This window comes from Taeniopygia guttata, chromosome 28 (assembly GCF_048771995.1).
Source record: "Taeniopygia guttata chromosome 28, bTaeGut7.mat, whole genome shotgun sequence".
NCBI classification, from domain to species: Eukaryota; Metazoa; Chordata; class Aves; order Passeriformes; family Estrildidae; genus Taeniopygia; species Taeniopygia guttata.
This window is the reverse complement of record NC_133053.1, coordinates 118,659-134,767: the sequence shown is the minus strand read 5'-3', so window position 1 is coordinate 134,767 and position 16,109 is coordinate 118,659.

Genomic DNA, 16,109 nt, shown 5'->3' with positions numbered 1-16,109 from the left:
GAACATCGAAGGATAAGTCCCAGACAGGAGCTGCCCCCACCTCATACTTGTGCTGCCCTGACAGTCCCAGGGGAGCCCTACAAACTGACATCAGGAACCTGGACTGGTGAGTTTTTTTTCCCAGTGAAAAGAGCCGATGTTTGCACTCCGAGTCCTGTGGCCCTGAGCCGGCAGCTGACCGCAAAAAATCCGAACATCGAAGGATAAGTCCCAGACAGGATCTGCCCCCACCTCATACTTGTGCTGCTCTGACAGTCCCAGGGGAGCCCTACAAACTGACATCAGGAACCTGGACTGGTGAGTTTTCTTTCCCAGGGAAAAGAGCCGATGTTTGCGCTCCGAGTCCTGTGGCCCTGAGCGGGCAGCTGAGTGCAAAAAATCCGAACATCGAAGGATAAGTCCCAGACAGGAGCTGCCCCCACCTCATACTTGTGCTGCCCTGACAGTCCCAGGGGAGCCCTACAAACTGACATCAGGAACCTGGACTGGTGAGTTTTTTTTCCCAGGTTAAAGAGCCGATGTTTGCGCTCCGAGTCCTGTGGCCCTGAGCCGGCAGCTGACCGCAAAAAATCCGAACATCGAAGGATAAGTCCCAGACAGGAGCTGCCCCCACCTCATACTTGTGCTGCCCTGAGAGTCCAAAAAGAGCTCTACAAACTGACATCAGGAACCTGGACTGGTGAGTTTTCTTTCCCAGGGAAAAGAGCCGATGTTTGCGCTCCGAGTCCTGTGGCCCTGAGCGGGCAGCTGAGTGCAAAAAATCCGAACATCGAAGGATAGGTCCCAGACAGGAGCTGCCCCCACCTCATACTTGTGCTGCCCTGACAGTCCCAGGGGAGCCCTACAAACTGACATCAGGAACCGGGACTGGTGAGTTTTCTTTCCCAGGGAAAAGAGCCAATGTTTGCGCTCCGAGTCCTGTGGCCCTGAGCCGGCAGCTGAGTGCAAAAAATCCGAACATCGAAGGATAAGTCCCAGACAGGAGCTGCCCCCACCTCATACTTGTGCTGCCCTGACAGTCCCAGGGGAGCCCTACAAACTGACATCAGGAACCGGGACTGGTGAGTTTTCTTTCCCAGGGAAAAGAGCCGATGTTTGCGCTCCGAGTCCTGTGGCCCTGAGCGGGCAGCTGACTGCAAAAAATCCGAACATCGAAGGATAAGTCCCAGACAGGATCTGCCCCCTCCTCATACTTGTGCTACCCTGACAGTCCCAGGGGAGCCCTACAAACTGACATCAGGAACCTGGACTGGTGAGTTTTCTTTCCCAGGGAAAAGAGCCGATGTTTGCGCTCCGAGTCCTGTGGCCCTGAGCGGGCAGCTGAGTGCAAAAAATCCGAACATCGAAGGATAAGTCCCAGACAGGATCTGCCCCCACCTCATACTTGTGCTACCCTGACAGTCCCAGGGGAGCCCTACAAACTGACATCAGGAACCTGGACTGGTGAGGTTTTTTTCCCAGGGAAAAGAGCCGATGTTTGCTCTCCGAGTCCTGTGGCCCTGAGCGGGCAGCTGAGTGCAAAAAATCCGAACATCGAAGGATAAGTCCCAGACAGGAGCTGCCCCCACCTCATACTTGTGCTGCCCTGAGAGTCCAAAAAGAGCTCTACAAACTGACATCAGGAACCTGGACTGGTGAGTTTTCTTTCCCAGGGAAAAGAGCCGATGTTTGCGCTCCGAGTCCGGTGGCCCTGAGCGGGCAGCTGACTGCAAAAAATCCGAACATCGAAGGATAAGTCCCAGACAGGAGCTGCCCCCACCTCATACTTGTGCTGCTCTGACAGTCCCAGGGGAGCCCTACAAACTGACATCAGGAACCTGGACTGGTGAGTTTTCTTTCCCAGGGAAAAGAGCCGATGTTTGCGCTCCGACTCCTGTGGCCCTGAGCCGGCAGCTGAGTGCAAAAAATCGGAACATCGAAGGATAAGTCCCAGACAGGATCTGCCCCCTCCTCATACTTGTGCTACCCTGACAGTCCCAGGGGAGCCCTACAAACTGACATCAGGAACCTGGACTGGTGAGTTTTCTTTCCCAGGGAAAAGAGCCGATGTTTGCGCTCCGAGTCCTGTGGCCCTGAGCCGGCAGCTGAGTGCAAAAAATCCGAACATCGAAGGATAAGTCCCAGACAGGATCTGCCCCCACCTCATACTTGTGCTGCCCTGACAGTCCCAGGGGAGCCCTACAAACTGACATCAGGAACCTGGACTGGTGAGTTTTCTTTCCCAGGGAAAAGAGCCGATGTTTGCGCTCCGACTCCTGTGGCCCTGAGCGGGCAGCTGACCGCAAAAAATCCGAACATCGAAGGATAAGTCCCAGACAGGAGCTGCCCCCACCTCATACTTGTGCTGCCCTGACAGTCCAAAAAGAGCTCTACAAACTGACATCAGGAACCTGGACTGGTGAGTTTTCTTTCCCAGGGAAAAGAGCCGATGTTTGCGCTCCGAGTCCTGTGGCCCTGAGCGGGCAGCTGACTGCAAAAAATCCGAACATCGAAGGATAAGTCCCAGACAGGAGCTGCCCCCACCTCATACTTGTGCTGCTCTGACAGTCCCAGGGGAGCCCTACAAACTGACATCAGGAACCTGGACTGGTGAGTTTTCTTTCCCAGGGAAAAGAGCCGATGTTTGCGCTCCGAGTCCTGTGGCCCTGAGCCGGCAGCTGAGTGCAAAAAATCCGAACATCGAAGGATAAGTCCCAGACAGGAGCTGCCCCCACCTCATAGTTCTGCTGCCCTGAGAGTCCAAAAAGAGCTCTACAAACTGACATCAGGAACCTGGACTGGTGAGTTTTCTTTCCCAGGGAAAAGAGCCGATGTTTGCGCTCTGAGTCCTGTGGCCCTGAGCGGGCAGCTGAGTGCAAAAAATCCGAACATCGAAGGATAAGTCCCAGACAGGAGCTGCCCCCACCTCATACTTGTGCTACCCTGACAGTCCCAGGGGAGCCCTACAAACTGACATCAGGAACCTGGACTGGTGAGATTTCTTTCCCAGGGAAAAGAGCCGATGTTTGCGCTCTGAGTCCTGTGGCCCTGAGCCGGCAGCTGACCGCAAAAAATCCGAACATCGAAGGATAAGTCCCAGACAGGAGCTGCCCCCACCTCATACTTGTGCTGCCCTGAGAGTCCAAAAAGAGCTCTACAAACTGACATCAGGAACCTGGACTGGTGAGTTTTCTTTCCCAGGGAAAAGAGTTGATGTTTGCGCTCTGAGTCCTGTGGCCCTGAGCGGGCAGCTGAGTGCAAAAAATCCGAACATCGAAGGATAAGTCCCAGACAGGAGCTGCCCCCACCTCATACTTGTGCTGCCCTGACAGTCCCAGGGGAGCCCTACAAACTGACATCAGGAACCTGGACTGGTGAGTTTTTTTTCCCAGTGAAAAGAGCCGATGTTTGCACTCCGAGTCCTGTGGCCCTGAGCCGGCAGCTGACCGCAAAAAATCCGAACATCGAAGGATAAGTCCCAGACAGGATCTGCCCCCACCTCATACTTGTGCTGCTCTGACAGTCCCAGGGGAGCCCTACAAACTGACATCAGGAACCTGGACTGGTGAGTTTTCTTTCCCAGGGAAAAGAGCCGATGTTTGCGCTCCGAGTCCTGTGGCCCTGAGCCGGCAGCTGACCGCAAAAAATCGGAACATCGAAGGATAAGTCCCAGACAGGAGCTGCCCCCTCCTCATACTTGTGCTACCCTGACAGTCCCAGGGGAGCCCTACAAACTGACATCAGGAACCTGGACTGGTGAGTTTTCTTTCCCAGGGAAAAGAGCCGATGTTTGCGCTCCGAGTCCTGTGGCCCTGAGCGGGCAGCTGAGTGCAAAAAATCCGAACATCGAAGGATAAGTCCCAGACAGGAGCTGCCCCCACCTCATACTTGTGCTGCCCTGACAGTCCCAGGAGAGCCCTACAAACTGACATCAGGAACCTGGACTGGTGAGTTTTCTTTCCCAGGGAAAAGAGCCGATGTTTGCGCTCCGAGTCCTGTGGCCCTGAGCGGGCAGCTGACTGCAAAAAATCCGAACATCGAAGGATAAGTCCCAGACAGGAGCTGCCCCCACCTCATACTTGTGCTGCCCTGACAGTCCAAAAAGAGCTCTACAAACTGACATCAGGAACCTGGACTGGTGAGTTTTCTTTCCCAGGGAAAAGAGCCGATGTTTGCGCTCCGAGTCCTGTGGCCCTGAGCGGGCAGCTGACTGCAAAAAATCCGAACATCGAAGGATAAGTCCCAGACAGGAGCTGCCCCCACCTCATACTTGTGCTGCTCTGACAGTCCCAGGGGAGCCCTAAAAACTGACATCAGGAACCTGGACTGGTGAGTTTTCTTTCCCAGGGAAAAGAGCCGATGTTTGCGCTCCGAGTCCTGTGGCCCTGAGCCGGCAGCTGAGTGCAAAAAATCCGAACATCGAAGGATAAGTCCCAGACAGGAGCTGCCCCCACCTCATACTTCTGCTGCCCTGAGAGTCCAAAAAGAGCTCTACAAACTGACATCAGGAACCTGGACTGGTGAGTTTTCTTTCCCAGGGAAAAGAGCCGATGTTTGCGCTCCAAGTCCTGTGGCCCTGAGCCGGCAGCTGACCGCAAAAAATCGGAACATCGAAGGATAAGTCCCAGACAGGATCTGCCCCCACCTCATACTTGTGCTACCGTGACAGTCCCAGGGGAGCCCTACAAACTGACATCAGGAACCTGGACTGGTGAGTTTTCTTTCCCAGGGAAAAGAGCCGATGTTTGCGCTCCGAGTCCTGTGGCCCTGAGCCGGCAGCTGAGTGCAAAAAATCCGAACATCGAAGGATAAGTCCCAGACAGGAGCTGCCCCCACCTCATAGTTCTGCTGCCCTGAGAGTCCAAAAAGAGCTCTACAAACTGACATCAGGAACCTGGACTGGTGAGTTTTCTTTCCCAGGGGAAAGAGCCGATGTTTGCGCTCTGAGTCCTGTGGCTCTGAGCGGGCAGCTGAGTGCAAAAAATCCGAACATCGAAGGATAAGTCCCAGACAGGAGCTGCCCCCACCTCATACTTGTGCTACCCTGACAGTCCCAGGGGAGCCCTACAAACTGACATCAGGAACCTGGACTGGTGAGATTTTTTTCCCAGGGAAAAGAGCCGATGTTTGCGCTCTGAGTCCTGTGGCCCTGAGCCGGCAGCTGACCGCAAAAAATCCGAACATCGAAGGATAAGTCCCAGACAGGAGCTGCCCCCACCTCATACTTGTGCTACCCTGAGAGTCCAAAAAGAGCTCTACAAACTGACATCAGGAACCTGGACTGGTGAGTTTTCTTTCCCAGGGAATAGAGTTGATGTTTGCGCTCTGAGTCCTGTGGCCCTGAGCGGGCAGCTGAGTGCAAAAAATCCGAACATCGAAGGATAAGTCCCAGACAGGAGCTGCCCCCACCTCATACTTGTGCTGCCCTGACAGTCCCAGGGGAGCCCTACAAACTGACATCAGGAACCTGGACTGGTGAGTTTTTTTTCCCAGTGAAAAGAGCCGATGTTTGCACTCCGAGTCCTGTGGCCCTGAGCCGGCAGCTGACCGCAAAAAATCCGAACATCGAAGGATAAGTCCCAGACAGGATCTGCCCCCACCTCATACTTGTGCTGCTCTGACAGTCCCAGGGGAGCCCTACAAACTGACATCACGAACCTGGACTGGTGAGTTTTCTTTCCCAGGGAAAAGAGCCGATGTTTGCGCTCCGAGTCCTGTGGCCCTGAGCGGGCAGCTGAGTGCAAAAAATCCGAACATCGAAGGATAAGTCCCAGACAGGAGCTGCCCCCACCTCATACTTGTGCTGCCCTGACAGTCCCAGGGGAGCCCTACAAACTGACATCAGGAACCTGGACTGGTGAGTTTTTTTTCCCAGGTTAAAGAGCCGATGTTTGCGCTCCGAGTCCTGTGGCCCTGAGCCGGCAGCTGACCGCAAAAAATCCGAACATCGAAGGATAAGTCCCAGACAGGAGCTGCCCCCACCTCATACTTGTGCTGCCCTGAGAGTCCAAAAAGAGCTCTACAAACTGACATCAGGAACCTGGACTGGTGAGTTTTCTTTCCCAGGGAAAAGAGCCGATGTTTGCGCTCCGAGTCCTGTGGCCCTGAGCGGGCAGCTGAGTGCAAAAAATCCGAACATCGAAGGATAGGTCCCAGACAGGAGCTGCCCCCACCTCATACTTGTGCTGCCCTGACAGTCCCAGGGGAGCCCTACAAACTGACATCAGGAACCGGGACTGGTGAGTTTTCTTTCCCAGGGAAAAGAGCCAATGTTTGCGCTCCGAGTCCTGTGGCCCTGAGCCGGCAGCTGAGTGCAAAAAATCCGAACATCGAAGGATAAGTCCCAGACAGGAGCTGCCCCCACCTCATACTTGTGCTGCCCTGACAGTCCCAGGGGAGCCCTACAAACTGACATCAGGAACCGGGACTGGTGAGTTTTCTTTCCCAGGGAAAAGAGCCGATGTTTGCGCTCCGAGTCCTGTGGCCCTGAGCGGGCAGCTGACTGCAAAAAATCCGAACATCGAAGGATAAGTCCCAGACAGGATCTGCCCCCTCCTCATACTTGTGCTACCCTGACAGTCCCAGGGGAGCCCTACAAACTGACATCAGGAACCTGGACTGGTGAGTTTTCTTTCCCAGGGAAAAGAGCCGATGTTTGCGCTCCGAGTCCTGTGGCCCTGAGCGGGCAGCTGAGTGCAAAAAATCCGAACATCGAAGGATAAGTCCCAGACAGGATCTGCCCCCACCTCATACTTGTGCTACCCTGACAGTCCCAGGGGAGCCCTACAAACTGACATCAGGAACCTGGACTGGTGAGGTTTTTTTCCCAGGGAAAAGAGCCGATGTTTGCTCTCCGAGTCCTGTGGCCCTGAGCGGGCAGCTGAGTGCAAAAAATCCGAACATCGAAGGATAAGTCCCAGACAGGAGCTGCCCCCACCTCATACTTGTGCTGCCCTGAGAGTCCAAAAAGAGCTCTACAAACTGACATCAGGAACCTGGACTGGTGAGTTTTCTTTCCCAGGGAAAAGAGCCGATGTTTGCGCTCCGAGTCCGGTGGCCCTGAGCGGGCAGCTGACTGCAAAAAATCCGAACATCGAAGGATAAGTCCCAGACAGGAGCTGCCCCCACCTCATACTTGTGCTGCTCTGACAGTCCCAGGGGAGCCCTACAAACTGACATCAGGAACCTGGACTGGTGAGTTTTCTTTCCCAGGGAAAAGAGCCGATGTTTGCGCTCCGACTCCTGTGGCCCTGAGCCGGCAGCTGAGTGCAAAAAATCGGAACATCGAAGGATAAGTCCCAGACAGGATCTGCCCCCTCCTCATACTTGTGCTACCCTGACAGTCCCAGGGGAGCCCTACAAACTGACATCAGGAACCTGGACTGGTGAGTTTTCTTTCCCAGGGAAAAGAGCCGATGTTTGCGCTCCGAGTCCTGTGGCCCTGAGCCGGCAGCTGAGTGCAAAAAATCCGAACATCGAAGGATAAGTCCCAGACAGGATCTGCCCCCACCTCATACTTGTGCTGCCCTGACAGTCCCAGGGGAGCCCTACAAACTGACATCAGGAACCTGGACTGGTGAGTTTTCTTTCCCAGGGAAAAGAGCCGATGTTTGCGCTCCGACTCCTGTGGCCCTGAGCGGGCAGCTGACCGCAAAAAATCCGAACATCGAAGGATAAGTCCCAGACAGGAGCTGCCCCCACCTCATACTTGTGCTGCCCTGAGAGTCCAAAAAGAGCTCTACAAACTGACATCAGGAACCTGGACTGGTGAGTTTTCTTTCCCAGGGAAAAGAGCCGATGTTTGCGCTCCGAGTCCTGTGGCCCTGAGCGGGCAGCTGACTGCAAAAAATCCGAACATCGAAGGATAAGTCCCAGACAGGAGCTGCCCCCACCTCATACTTGTGCTGCTCTGACAGTCCCAGGGGAGCCCTACAAACTGACATCAGGAACCTGGACTGGTGAGTTTTCTTTCCCAGGGAAAAGAGCCGATGTTTGCGCTCCGAGTCCTGTGGCCCTGAGCCGGCAGCTGAGTGCAAAAAATCCGAACATCGAAGGATAAGTCCCAGACAGGAGCTGCCCCCACCTCATAGTTCTGCTGCCCTGAGAGTCCAAAAAGAGCTCTACAAACTGACATCAGGAACCTGGACTGGTGAGTTTTCTTTCCCAGGGAAAAGAGCCGATGTTTGCGCTCTGAGTCCTGTGGCCCTGAGCGGGCAGCTGAGTGCAAAAAATCCGAACATCGAAGGATAAGTCCCAGACAGGAGCTGCCCCCACCTCATACTTGTGCTACCCTGACAGTCCCAGGGGAGCCCTACAAACTGACATCAGGAACCTGGACTGGTGAGATTTCTTTCCCAGGGAAAAGAGCCGATGTTTGCGCTCTGAGTCCTGTGGCCCTGAGCCGGCAGCTGACCGCAAAAAATCCGAACATCGAAGGATAAGTCCCAGACAGGAGCTGCCCCCACCTCATACTTGTGCTGCCCTGAGAGTCCAAAAAGAGCTCTACAAACTGACATCAGGAACCTGGACTGGTGAGTTTTCTTTCCCAGGGAAAAGAGTTGATGTTTGCGCTCTGAGTCCTGTGGCCCTGAGCGGGCAGCTGAGTGCAAAAAATCCGAACATCGAAGGATAAGTCCCAGACAGGAGCTGCCCCCACCTCATACTTGTGCTGCCCTGACAGTCCCAGGGGAGCCCTACAAACTGACATCAGGAACCTGGACTGGTGAGTTTTTTTTCCCAGTGAAAAGAGCCGATGTTTGCACTCCGAGTCCTGTGGCCCTGAGCCGGCAGCTGACCGCAAAAAATCCGAACATCGAAGGATAAGTCCCAGACAGGATCTGCCCCCACCTCATACTTGTGCTGCTCTGACAGTCCCAGGGGAGCCCTACAAACTGACATCAGGAACCTGGACTGGTGAGTTTTCTTTCCCAGGGAAAAGAGCCGATGTTTGCGCTCCGAGTCCTGTGGCCCTGAGCCGGCAGCTGACCGCAAAAAATCGGAACATCGAAGGATAAGTCCCAGACAGGAGCTGCCCCCTCCTCATACTTGTGCTACCCTGACAGTCCCAGGGGAGCCCTACAAACTGACATCAGGAACCTGGACTGGTGAGTTTTCTTTCCCAGGGAAAAGAGCCGATGTTTGCGCTCCGAGTCCTGTGGCCCTGAGCGGGCAGCTGAGTGCAAAAAATCCGAACATCGAAGGATAAGTCCCAGACAGGAGCTGCCCCCACCTCATACTTGTGCTGCCCTGACAGTCCCAGGAGAGCCCTACAAACTGACATCAGGAACCTGGACTGGTGAGTTTTCTTTCCCAGGGAAAAGAGCCGATGTTTGCGCTCCGAGTCCTGTGGCCCTGAGCGGGCAGCTGACTGCAAAAAATCCGAACATCGAAGGATAAGTCCCAGACAGGAGCTGCCCCCACCTCATACTTGTGCTGCCCTGACAGTCCAAAAAGAGCTCTACAAACTGACATCAGGAACCTGGACTGGTGAGTTTTCTTTCCCAGGGAAAAGAGCCGATGTTTGCGCTCCGAGTCCTGTGGCCCTGAGCGGGCAGCTGACTGCAAAAAATCCGAACATCGAAGGATAAGTCCCAGACAGGAGCTGCCCCCACCTCATACTTGTGCTGCTCTGACAGTCCCAGGGGAGCCCTAAAAACTGACATCAGGAACCTGGACTGGTGAGTTTTCTTTCCCAGGGAAAAGAGCCGATGTTTGCGCTCCGAGTCCTGTGGCCCTGAGCCGGCAGCTGAGTGCAAAAAATCCGAACATCGAAGGATAAGTCCCAGACAGGAGCTGCCCCCACCTCATACTTCTGCTGCCCTGAGAGTCCAAAAAGAGCTCTACAAACTGACATCAGGAACCTGGACTGGTGAGTTTTCTTTCCCAGGGAAAAGAGCCGATGTTTGCGCTCCAAGTCCTGTGGCCCTGAGCCGGCAGCTGACCGCAAAAAATCGGAACATCGAAGGATAAGTCCCAGACAGGATCTGCCCCCACCTCATACTTGTGCTACCGTGACAGTCCCAGGGGAGCCCTACAAACTGACATCAGGAACCTGGACTGGTGAGTTTTTTTTCCCAGGGAAAAGAGCCGATGTTTGCGCTCCGAGTCCTGTGGCCTTGAGCCGGCAGCTGACCGCAAAAAATCCGAACATCGAAGGATAAGTCCCAGACAGGAGCTGCCCCCACCTCATAGTTCTGCTGCCCTGAGAGTCCAAAAGAGCTCTACAAACTGACATCAGGAACCTGGAATGGTGAGTTTTTTTTCCCAGGGAAAGAGCCGATGTTTGCGCTCTGAGTCCTGTGGCCCTGAGCCGGCAGCTGACCGCAAAAAATCCGAACATCGAAGGATTAGTCCAAGACAGGAGCTGCCCCCACCTCATACTTGTGCTGCCCTGACAGTCCCAGGGGAGCCCTACAAACTGACATCAGGAACCTGGACTGGTGAGTTTTCTTTCCCAGGGAAAAGAGCCGATGTTTGCGCTCCGAGTCCTGTGGCCCTGAGCGGGCAGCTGAGTGCAAAAAATCCGAACATCGAAGGATAAGTCCCAGACAGGAGCTGCCCCCACCTCATACTTGTGCTGCCCTGACAGTCCCAGGGGAGCCCTACAAACTGACATCAGGAACCTGGACTGGTGAGTTTTTTTTCCCAGGTTAAAGAGCCGATGTTTGCGCTCCGAGTCCTGTGGCCCTGAGCCAGCAGCTGACCGCAAAAAATCCGAACATCGAAGGATAAGTCCCAGACAGGAGCTGCCCCCACCTCATACTTGTGCTGCCCTGAGAGTCCAAAAAGAGCTCTACAAACTGACATCAGGAACCTGGACTGGTGAGTTTTCTTTCCCAGGGAAAAGAGCCGATGTTTGCGCTCCGAGTCCTGTGGCCCTGAGCGGGCAGCTGAGTGCAAAAAATCCGAACATCGAAGGATAAGTCCCAGACAGGAGCTGCCCCCACCTCATACTTGTGCTGCCCTGACAGTCCCAGGGGAGCCCTACAAACTGACATCAGGAACCGGGACTGGTGAGTTTTCTTTCCCAGGGAAAAGAGCCGATGTTTGCGCTCCGACTCCTGTGGCCCTGAGCCGGCAGCTGACCGCAAAAAATCCGAACATCGAAGGATAAGTCCCAGACAGGAGCAGCCCCCACCTCATACTTGTGCTGCCCTGACAGTCCCAGGGGAGCCCTACAAACTGACATCAGGAACCGGGACTGGTGAGTTTTCTTTCCCAGGGAAAAGAGCCGATGTTTGCGCTCCGAGTCCTGTGGCCCTGAGCGGGCAGCTGACTGCAAAAAATCCGAACATCGAAGGATAAGTCCCAGACAGGATCTGCCCCCACCTCATACTTGTGCTGCTCTGACAGTCCCAGGGGAGCCCTACAAACTGACATCAGGAACCTGGACTGGTGAGTTTTCTTTCCCAGGGAAAAGAGCCGATGTTTGCGCTCCGAGTCCTGTGGCCCTGAGCCGGCAGCTGAGTGCAAAAAATCGGAACATCGAAGGATAAGTCCCAGACAGGATCTGCCCCCTCCTCATACTTGTGCTACCCTGACAGTCCCAGGGGAGCCCTACAAACTGACATCAGGAACCTGGACTGGTGAGTTTTCTTTCCCAGGGAAAAGAGCCGATGTTTGCGCTCCGAGTCCTGTGGCCCTGAGCCGGCAGCTGACCGCAAAAAATCCGAACATCGAAGGATAAGTCCCAGACAGGATCTGCCCCCACCTCATACTTGTGCTGCCCTGACAGTCCCAGGGGAGCCCTACAAACTGACATCAGGAACCTGGACTGGTGAGGTTTTTTTCCCAGGGAAAAGAGCCAATGTTTGCTCTCCGAGTCCTGTGGCCCTGAGCGGGCAGCTGAGTGCAAAAAATCCGAACATCGAAGGATAAGTCCCAGACAGGAGCTGCCCCCACCTCATACTTGTGCTGCCCTGACAGTCCCAGGGGAGCCCTACAAACTGACATCAGGAACCTGGACTGGTGAGTTTTCTTTCCCAGGGAAAAGAGCCGATGTTTGCGCTCCGAGTCCTGTGGCCCTGAGCCGGCAGCTGACCGCAAAAAATCCGAACATCGAAGGATAAGTCCCAGACAGGAGCTGCCCCCACCTCATACTTGTGCTGCCCTGAGAGTCCAAAAAGAGCTCTACAAACTGACATCAGGAACCTGGACTGGTGAGTTTTCTTTCCCAGGGAAAAGAGCCGATGTTTGCGCTCCGAGTCCTGTGGCCCTGAGCCGGCAGCTGACCGCAAAAAATCCGAACATCGAAGGATAAGTCCCAGACAGGATCTGCCCCCTCCTCATACTTGTGCTACCCTGACAGTCCCAGGGGAGCCCTACAAACTGACATCAGGAACCTGGACTGGTGAGTTTTTTTTCCCAGGTTAAAGAGCCGATGTTTGCGCTCCGAGTCCTGTGGCCCTGAGCCGGCAGCTGACCGCAAAAAATCCGAACATCGAAGGATAAGTCCCAGACAGGAGCTGCCCCCACCTCATACTTGTGCTGCCCTGACAGTCCCAGGGGAGCCCTACAAACTGACATCAGGAACCTGGACTGGTGAGTTTTCTTTCCCAGGGAAAAGAGCCGATGTTTGCGCTCCGAGTCCTGTGGCCCTGAGCCGGCAGCTGAGTGCAAAAAATCCGAACATCGAAGGATAAGTCCCAGACAGGATCTGCCCCCACCTCATACTTGTGCTGCCCTGACAGTCCCAGGGGAGCCCTACAAACTGACATCAGGAACCTGGACTGGTGAGTTTTTTTTCCCAGGGAAAAGAGCCGATGTTTGCGCTCCGACTCCTGTGGCCCTGAGCGGGCAGCTGACTGCAAAAAATCCGAACATCGAAGGATAAGTCCCAGACAGGAGCTGCCCCCACCTCATACTTGTGCTGCCCTGAGAGTCCAAAAAGAGCTCTACAAACTGACATCAGGAACCTGGACTGGTGAGTTTTCTTTCCCAGGGAAAAGAGCCGATGTTTGCGCTCCGAGTCCTGTGGCCCTGAGCGGGCAGCTGAGTGCAAAAAATCCGAACATCGAAGGATAAGTCCCAGACAGGAGCTGCCCCCACCTCATACTTGTGCTGCCCTGACAGTCCCAGGGGAGCCCTACAAACTGACATCAGGAACCGGGACTGGTGAGTTTTCTTTCCCAGGGAAAAGAGCCGATGTTTGCGCTCCGACTCCTGTGGCCCTGAGCCGGCAGCTGACCGCAAAAAATCCGAACATCGAAGGATAAGTCCCAGACAGGAGCTGCCCCCACCTCATACTTGTGCTGCCCTGACAGTCCCAGGGGAGCCCTACAAACTGACATCAGGAACCTGGACTGGTGAGTTTTTTTTCCCAGGTTAAAGAGCCGATGTTTGCGCTCCGAGTCCTGTGGCCCTGAGCCAGCAGCTGACCGCAAAAAATCCGAACATCGAAGGATAAGTCCCAGACAGGAGCTGCCCCCACCTCATACTTGTGCTGCCCTGAGAGTCCAAAAAGAGCTCTACAAACTGACATCAGGAACCTGGACTGGTGAGTTTTCTTTCCCAGGGAAAAGAGCCGATGTTTGCGCTCCGAGTCCTGTGGCCCTGAGCGGGCAGCTGAGTGCAAAAAATCCGAACATCGAAGGATAAGTCCCAGACAGGAGCTGCCCCCACCTCATACTTGTGCTGCCCTGACAGTCCCAGGGGAGCCCTACAAACTGACATCAGGAACCGGGACTGGTGAGTTTTCTTTCCCAGGGAAAAGAGCCGATGTTTGCGCTCCGACTCCTGTGGCCCTGAGCCGGCAGCTGACCGCAAAAAATCCGAACATCGAAGGATAAGTCCCAGACAGGAGCTGCCCCCACCTCATACTTGTGCTGCCCTGACAGTCCCAGGGGAGCCCTACAAACTGACATCAGGAACCGGGACTGGTGAGTTTTCTTTCCCAGGGAAAAGAGCCGATGTTTGCGCTCCGAGTCCTGTGGCCCTGAGCGGGCAGCTGACTGCAAAAAATCCGAACATCGAAGGATAAGTCCCAGACAGGATCTGCCCCCACCTCATACTTGTGCTGCTCTGACAGTCCCAGGGGAGCCCTACAAACTGACATCAGGAACCTGGACTGGTGAGTTTTCTTTCCCAGGGAAAAGAGCCGATGTTTGCGCTCCGAGTCCTGTGGCCCTGAGCCGGCAGCTGACCGCAAAAAATCGGAACATCGAAGGATAAGTCCCAGACAGGAGCTGCCCCCTCCTCATACTTGTGCTACCCTGACAGTCCCAGGGGAGCCCTACAAACTGACATCAGGAACCTGGACTGGTGAGTTTTCTTTCCCAGGGAAAAGAGCCGATGTTTGCGCTCCGAGTCCTGTGGCCCTGAGCCGGCAGCTGACCGCAAAAAATCCGAACATCGAAGGATAAGTCCCAGACAGGATCTGCCCCCACCTCATACTTGTGCTGCTCTGACAGTCCCAGGGGAGCCCTACAAACTGACATCAGGAACCTGGACTGGTGAGGTTGTTTTCCCAGGGAAAAGAGCCAATGTTTGCTCTCCGAGTCCTGTGGCCCTGAGCGGGCAGCTGAGTGCAAAAAATCCGAACATCGAAGGATAAGTCCCAGACAGGAGCTGCCCCCACCTCATACTTGTGCTGCCCTGACAGTCCCAGGGGAGCCCTACAAACTGACATCAGGAACCTGGACTGGTGAGTTTTCTTTCCCAGGGAAAAGAGCCGATGTTTGCGCTCCGAGTCCTGTGGCCCTGAGCCGGCAGCTGACCGCAAAAAATCCGAACATCGAAGGATAAGTCCCAGACAGGAGCTGCCCCCACCTCATACTTGTGCTGCCCTGAGAGTCCAAAAACAGCTCTACAAACTGACATCAGGAACCGGGACTGGTGAGTTTTCTTTCCCAGGGAAAAGAGCCGATGTTTGCGCTCCGAGTCCTGTGGCCCTGAGCCGGCAGCTGAGTGCAAAAAATCCGAACATCGAAGGATAAGTCCCAGACAGGATCTGCCCCCTCCTCATACTTGTGCTACCCTGACAGTCCCAGGGGAGCCCTACAAACTGACATCAGGAACCTGGACTGGTGAGTTTTTTTTCCCAGGTTAAAGAGCCGATGTTTGCGCTCCGAGTCCTGTGGCCCTGAGCCGGCAGCTGACCGCAAAAAATCCGAACATCGAAGGATAAGTCCCAGACAGGAGCTGCCCCCACCTCATACTTGTGCTGCCCTGACAGTCCCAGGGGAGCCCTACAAACTGACATCAGGAACCTGGACTGGTGAGTTTTCTTTCCCAGGGAAAAGAGCCGATGTTTGCGCTCCGACTCCTGTGGCCCTGAGCCGGCAGCTGACTGCAAAAAATCCGAACATCGAAGGATAAGTCCCAGACAGGAGCTGCCCCCACCTCATACTTGTGCTGCCCTGACAGTCCAAAAAGAGCTCTACAAACTGACATCAGGAACCTGGACTGGTGAGTTTTCTTTCCCAGGGAAAAGAGCCGATGTTTGCGCTCCGAGTCCTGTGGCCCTGAGCCGGCAGCTGACTGCAAAAAATCCGAACATCGAAGGATAAGTCCCAGACAGGAGCTGCCCCCACCTCATACTTGTGCTGCTCTGACAGTCCCAGGGGAGCCCTACAAACTGACATCAGGAACCTGGACTGGTGAGTTTTCTTTCCCAGGGAAAAGAGCCGATGTTTGCGCTCCGAGTCCTGTGGCCCTGAGCCGGCAGCTGAGTGCAAAAAATCCGAACATCGAAGGATAAGTCCCAGACAGGAGCTGCCCCCACCTCATACTTCTGCTGCCCTGAGAGTCCAAAAAGAGCTCTACAAACTGACATCAGGAACCTGGACTGGTGAGTTTTCTTTCCCAGGGAAAAGAGCCAATGTTTGCGCTCCAAGTCCTGTGGCCCTGAGCCGGCAGCTGACCGCAAAAAATCGGAACATCGAAGGATAAGTCCCAGACAGGATCTGCCCCCACCTCATACTTGTGCTACCGTGACAGTCCCAGGGGAGCCCTACAAACTGACATCAGGAACCTGGACTGGTGAGTTTTTTTTCCCAGGGAAAAGAGCCGATGTTTGCGCTCCGAGTCCTGTGGCCCTGAGCCGGCAGCTGAGTGCAAAAAATCCGAACATCGAAGGATAAGTCCCAGACAGGAGCTGCCCCCACCTCATAGTTCTGCTGCCCTGAGAGTCC